The following is a 7,123-nucleotide window of genomic DNA, read 5'->3' on the forward strand; positions in this document are numbered from 1 at the left end:
TTCAATTTGTCATTTCCAGCATAGTGGACCATATGATTGTCTGATTCAAAGTGGCCAAGACCAGTCCACTTCCGCTCACTCATGCCTAGGGTATCAGTCTGTATGCATTCCATTTCATTTTTTATAATTCCCGTTTTCCTACATTCATACTTGGTACTTTTCACTATTCTCATTGTGAATGGATGTTTGCAGCACTTTCTCCTCATTTTGAGTTGTGGCCCATCAGCACATGGCGTTCCCCACAGCACCACTCCATTCACATCATTAAGACTGACTCTGCTTTAAGAAGGCAGCTGTGCACCAAAGCATTGTGAGTGCCTTCCGGCCTGAAGGGCTCTTCTTCTGGTATATATTGCCTATATCCCACACTGTCCATGTGGTTCTCACCTGCCAATATCTTTAGAAGTAGCTTACCAAGTCCTTCCTCCTAGTCTGAGTCTGGAAATGTCACAGAAATGTCCTCCCTGGATGACCTTGCTGGTATTAGAAGTACCAGTGGTATAGACTCCAGTGTCCCAGCAACACTTAAGTCATCACAGTGTAACAAACCAATAGACTGAAACAACCATTGCGGAAGCTGAAGTAGAACTCTGAGGGTGCCCTTTGCTGGAAATTCCAGAACTTTATCAGACTAGCAGGCATGATTGATGTAGACATTAATCATGGCGACTAACTGGCTATTTCCCTTCCTTTTGTTTTCTTTTAAGTAAATAGAATAGTCAGTCCCTTTGCAGACACTGAGTTCTTTAGGTTTATTACTTTCAATTATGTGTTCTTCTAAGCATAATCCTCTCCCATGAGTGGTAGCGTAGTGCCTAAGGCGATTGACTGCTAACCAGAAGGCTGGCGGTTCAAACCCACCAGCTACTCCTCAGAGGGAAGGTTGGGCAATCTACTTCCGTAGTGATAACGCCTTGGAAACCCAAGGAGGGGTCGCTATGGGTCGGGTCCGACTCGATGGCAAATAACAACAACAACAACATGACTGGTTTGGGCTGAAAACCGTAGTCTGTGAAGCAAGAGGACCCTGGGAAGAGGGACGCTGACGCTGGAGTAACCAGGGAAGAGAAGAACAAAGACATTCCTAGCAGCCCAAGGGATCTTTAACTCCCTTCCCATCTTCCTATATAACCATGTTCACCACTTTTCTTGGGGAGACAGACGTGTCAGAGAAGTGATTGTCGCTGTCTCCTTGGGTCTCAATATGCAGTAAATCCTTTTGCTTCCCCACTGGGATCTGTTGTGATCATTGGCTTTACATGAAAGGGGGTAAGGACCTTATTATTCCTATAACACCATCACCCATTATCGCTGCCAAATTTCATCACTGTAAGCAAAAGCTCATTGTTTTCTAAGCAACGACTCCCCTCCCCCTCCTCCACTCCCTGGTAACCGCTATGTGAACATATCTTAAATGTCCTGTGACTGTCAGGGATAAATTATAGTTGATTGTATCAACTATATGGATCGTATAGTTGATATAAAGGAGCTCTGATGGTGTAGTGATTAAGGCATTTGGCTGCTAATCAAAAGGTTGGTGGTTCGAACCCACCAGCCACCTTGGAAGAACAATGAGGCAGTCTGCTTCCATTAACGATTCGTTTCGGTTAGGTGCCACTGAGTTGGCTTTGACTCATAGCGACCGTATGTGGAACAGAAAGAAACATTCTCAGTAGTACTGTGGCATTCTCACAGTCCTTGGTCTGCTTGAGCCCGTTGTTGCAACCACTGTGTCAATCTACCTTTTGTACTGACCTTCTGCTTTACTAAGCATGATATTCTTCTCCAGGGAATGGTCCCTTCTGATAACATGGCCAAAGTAAATGAGATGAAGCCTGGCCGTTCTCGTTACTCAGGAGCATTACAGCTGTACTTCTTCCAGGACAAATTATTTCATTCTTCCAGCAGTCCATGGTGTTTTCAGTATTCTCTACCAACACCACAGTTCAGATACATCAATTCTTTTGCGATCTTCCTTATTCATTGTCCAGCTTTCAGATGTGTATTAGGAGTAAAGGTTTATAGCCTTGGAAACCCAATAGGTGCCTCTGTGAATTGGAAACAAGTCAATGTCAGTGAGTCTGGTTTGGTTTATGTATCAGGTATATACAAAAGTGATCACATAAATATGCAAAGAAAATGAAGCACCAAATAAAGCATTTTGTCCAATCTTGGGCTGGGAGATGATTAGATGAAGTGTGATTGTGTTGTGTAGATTAGGTCAGTTTGAGCGTGCTCATGTTCTGGGGTGGTACAAGTGCAGCTGGAGAGGACCCCTAGCCTGATCCCTCCTTAGTCATAATGGAAACCACGTGTGTCCAGTGTAATTTTCCCAAGATCCACTGAGCTGCTAAGGACAGGCAGGGAGATAACCACCGGTTTTCCCTTGCAATACTGAGCCTTGGGTTTTCCCTTAGATAAATAAAATGTGGTAGAATACTATCTACAGTTGGATAGTTTTAGGTGTTAAAAAAAGGATTTGCTTATTCTTTAATAGAATTTCATAGGAAAGATCCTGTTTCAAAAAAATAATTCATTTTTCTAATGTAGCATTGAGTTTATGTTAATGTGGTAGAATGATTTGGAAAATGATATCAAGAAAAGATGCACAATGTGAAGTATATAATCATCGGCACTGGCTTGTATATGTAGAAATTGCTGCATTGGGGTATGTTTTGTATGTCTACTTTACCACAATAAAAAATATTTCAGAAATTCTGATCATGGGTGACAGCCAACATTTCCCAAGAAGTCTCCCTCACCACCTCATCTTTGTGGGCTGGTGGGTGAGCAGTTAGGCACCTTGTGCCTTGGACTTGTGGCTCTTAAAGATTGTGATTCATTTGTCCCTTATTCCAGTATATTCATTGAGCACTTGTCAGGAGCTGGTGAAAGGAGCTCTGGTGGTGCAGTACCTGAGGCATTTGACTTCTAGCTACAAAGTTGATGGTTCAAACCCACCAGCCACTCCACACAAGGAAGATAGGGCAATCTATTTCTGTAAAGATTTACCACCTTGGAAACCCAGTGGGGGTCACTGTAAGTCAGAATTGACTCGATGGCTGTGAGTTTGGTTTCGGGTTTGGTTTTAAATATAAAATGGATCTCTTGGGTATTACAGATTGTTAAGTGCTTGGCTAGTAACCAAAACTTTGGCAGTTTGAACCCACCTAGTGGCACCTCAGAAGAAAGGCCTAGTAGTCAGTTTCCAAAAGGTCACAGCTGTCCTCTGACACACATGGGTTCATCATGAGTTGGAGATGACTGGAGGGCAACGGATTACACACAAAACAGTAAACAAAAGTAACTTCAGGTGGGAGGCTCTGTGGGTACACAGATAAAAGCCTTTCTCAGTCTCCATTTCATATATATTTGACCTTTGCAATAGGTTTTGGACAAAGAAATACAAACAAAAATCAGTTGTGTAAACTCCTAGAGTTTTATAAAAAGGAGAGGATTTCCCTATTTTTGTTGTTCATTGCAGTTGAGTTGATACAGGCTCATGGAGACCCCAAGTATGGAGTAGAACTCCTCAAAGAGTTTGCAAGCTGTGAACATTCAGAAGGAGTTTGCCAGGTCTGACTTCTAAGGCAGGTCTGGGTGGAGTTTGGGTATAAGTTGAGGACTTGGACATTTGGACAAGTGTATTATTTTGTAAGTGTTGCTTCCTTGAACTTGGATGTAATGGTTGGAGCCCCTTGTTTTCTGTGACTCAAGATAGTGTTCCTTTTTCCTTCCCAAACTCAGTGCCTCAATTTATTTCATTCTCTTGTCTGATTCCTCCAGTGATATCCACCAGAAGAATGAGGAACAGAATTGGTGAGAGCATCTATCCCTATCTTCTTTCTGATCTACATGGGAAAGAATGCAGTGTGTCACCATTAAACATGGTGGCACTTGAAGGTATTCTACAGGTGCTTCTTATCACGGTAAGGAAGTTTACTTTCCTTCCTAGTGTGCTGAGATCTACCTGTCTGTCAACCATCTAGCTATATCATCTATCTATCCATCTCCCTACCTACTTACCTATCATCTACTTACCGATCTATCATCTATATATCTGTCATGTATCTATCTGTCTATCATCAATTTATCTGTGTATCTATCAGTCTAGCTATCTAACCTCTTATCTATAGGGATATCTTGGTAAAGTTACAGTAAATAATTCGGGAGCATTATCCTTTAATAATTTTGACTGGCATGTGTAACACTCCCATCACTCCTCTGTCAGTTTGTTGTACTGTGATAGCTTGCAGATTGCTGTGAGGTTGGAGACTATGCCATTGGTGTTTCAAATACCAGTAGTGTTATCCATGGTGGACAGGTTTCAGCAGAGATTCCAGACTAAGACAGACTCGAAGAAGGAAGAGGCCATCCACTTCTCAAAGAATTGGCCAGTGAAAACCTTATGAATTGCAGTGAAACACCATCTTACATATTACTGGAAAACTTTATGAATAACCCTCAAACATTGTCTGATATAGTGCTGGAATATGAGCCCGTCAGGTCAGACGGCACTCAAAATATGACTGGGGAAGAGCTACCTCCTTGGAGTTGAGCTGACCTTAATGATGTGGATGGAATAAAGCTTTTGGGACCTCCATTTGCTGATGTGGCACAACTCAGAAGAAACAGGTGCAAACATCCATTAATAATCAGAACATATAATGTACAAAGTATGAATACAGGAAAATTGGGAGTTGTCAAAAATGAAATGGAACACATAAAGATTGATACCCTCGGCATTAGTGAGCTGAAATGAACTGGTTTGGCCATTTTGAATCAGACAACCATATGATCTACTATGCCAGGAATGACAAGTAGAAGACGAATGGTATGGCATTCATCATTACAAAGAATGTTTCAAGATCTATCCTGAAGTACAGTGCTGTCAATGGTAGGATAATAGCCATATGCCTACAAGGAAGACAGTTAATACTTTATTCGTATTTACACACCAACAACCAAAGCCAAAGAGGAGGAAATTGAAGATTTTTACCAACTTCTGCAGTTTGAAACTGACCAAACATGCAAATCAGATGTGTTGATTATCACTGGTGATAGGAATGCTAAAGTTGGGAACAAAGAAGAATTGCTGGTAGCTGGAAAATATGACCTTGGTGGTAGAAATAACGTTGGAGATTGAATGATAGAATTTTGGAAAACCAATGACTTTTTATTGCAAATACCTTTTTTCAACAACATAAATAGCAGCTATACATGTTGACTTTGCCAGATGGAGTGCACAAGAATCAGAGTGACTACATATGTGGCAGGAAGTGATGGATAAGCTCAATATCTTCAGCCAAAACAAGGCCAGGAGCTGACTGTGGAACAACCACCAATTGTTCGTATGCAAGTTCAAGTTGAAGCTGAAGACAATTACAAGTCCACAAGAGCAAAAATATGACCTACATTATATCCCTCCTGAATTTAGAGACCATCTAAGGTATAGATTTTATGCATTGAACACCAATGACCGAACACCAGAGGAACCGTGAGAGGACATCAAGAACATCATCCATGAAGAAGGCAAAAGGACATTAAAAAGACAGGAAAGTGACATGAGACAAAGTATATGTGAACTGCTGTATGAAAAGTGAATTTACTCTGTAAATCTTCACCCAAATCCTAATAAAAAAAAAAAAAAAAAGGAAAAAAAAAATTTAAAAAAGGAAAGGAAGACAAAATGGATGTCAGAAACGACTCTGAAACTTGCCCTTGAATGCGGAGAAGCTAAAGTAAATGGAAGAACTGACAAGGTAAAAGAGCTGAACAGTAGATTTCAAAGAGCAGCTTGAGAAAACAAAGGCAATTATTATAACGAAATGTGCAAAGACTTGGAGTTAGAAAATCAACAGGGAAGAATACACATTTCTCAAGGTGAAGGAACTGAGGAAAAATTTCAAGTCTAGAGTTGCAATACTGAAATATTCTATGGACAGACTATCAATTGATGCAGGAAACGTCAAAAGAAGATGAAGGAATACACAGAGTCACTGTACTGAGAGGAATTGGTCAATGTCCATCCATCTCAGGAAGTGGCATATGATCAAGAACCAGTGGTACTGAAGGAAGTAGTTGAAGCTGCACTGAAGGAATTGGCAATGAACAAGGCTCCAGGAATCGATGGAATACCCACTGAGATGTTTCAACAAACAGGTGCTGCACTGGAGGCTCTCGCTCTTCTATGCCAGTAAATTTGGAAGACAGCTACCTGGCTAACTGACTGGAAGAGATCCCTATTTGTACCCATTCCAAAGAAAGGTGATCCCACAGAATGTGGAGATTAAATATCATTAATATTGCATGTAAGTAAAATGTTGCTGAAGATAATTCAAAAACGGTTGCAGCAGTGTGTTGACAGAGAACTTCTAGAGATGCAAGCTGGATTCAGAAGAGGATGTGGATCAAGAGATATCATTGCTGGTGTCAGATGGATCTTGGCTGAAAGCAAAGAATACCAGAAAAATGTTTACATGTGTTACTGACTATGCAAAAGCATTCTACTGAGTGGATCCTAACAAGTTTTGGATGACATTGAGAAGAATGTTATCCAATGGTATCCATTGACAGAGAACTTCCAAAAATGCAAGCTGGATTCAGAAGACATCTCAAAATAAAGAAAAACATCCTCACAACTGGTCCAATGAATGACATCATGATGAAAAGAGAAAAGATTGAAGTTGTCAAAGATTTCATATTACTTGGTTCCACAATCAACAAAAATGGAAGAAGCAGTCGAAACACCAGACGACATACTGCACTGGGAAAATCTGCTGCAAAAGACTTCTTTCAAGTGCTGAAGAGCAAAGATGTCTCTTTGAAGACTAAGGTGAACCTAACTCATGCTGTAGTATTTTCAGTCACCTCATATGCATGTGAGAGCTGGACAATGAATAAGGAAGAGCGTAGAAGAGGTGATGCTTTTGAGCTGTGGTGTTGGCAAAGAGTACTGAAAGTACCATGGACTGCCAAAAGATCGATCAAATCTATCCTGGAAGAAGTGCAGTAGGAATGCTTCTGGGAAGCGAGAATGACCAGATTTCTTTCTTTCTTTCTTTCTTTTAATTGTGATTTGGGTCAAGATTTACAGAGCAGATTCACTTTGCATACAGCAGTT

The sequence above is a fragment of the Orycteropus afer genome, unplaced genomic scaffold (genome assembly GCF_000298275.1).
Source record: "Orycteropus afer afer isolate SDZICR_OR568_19922 unplaced genomic scaffold, OryAfe1.0 scaffold00384, whole genome shotgun sequence".
Classification (NCBI taxonomy): Eukaryota; Metazoa; Chordata; class Mammalia; order Tubulidentata; family Orycteropodidae; genus Orycteropus; species Orycteropus afer.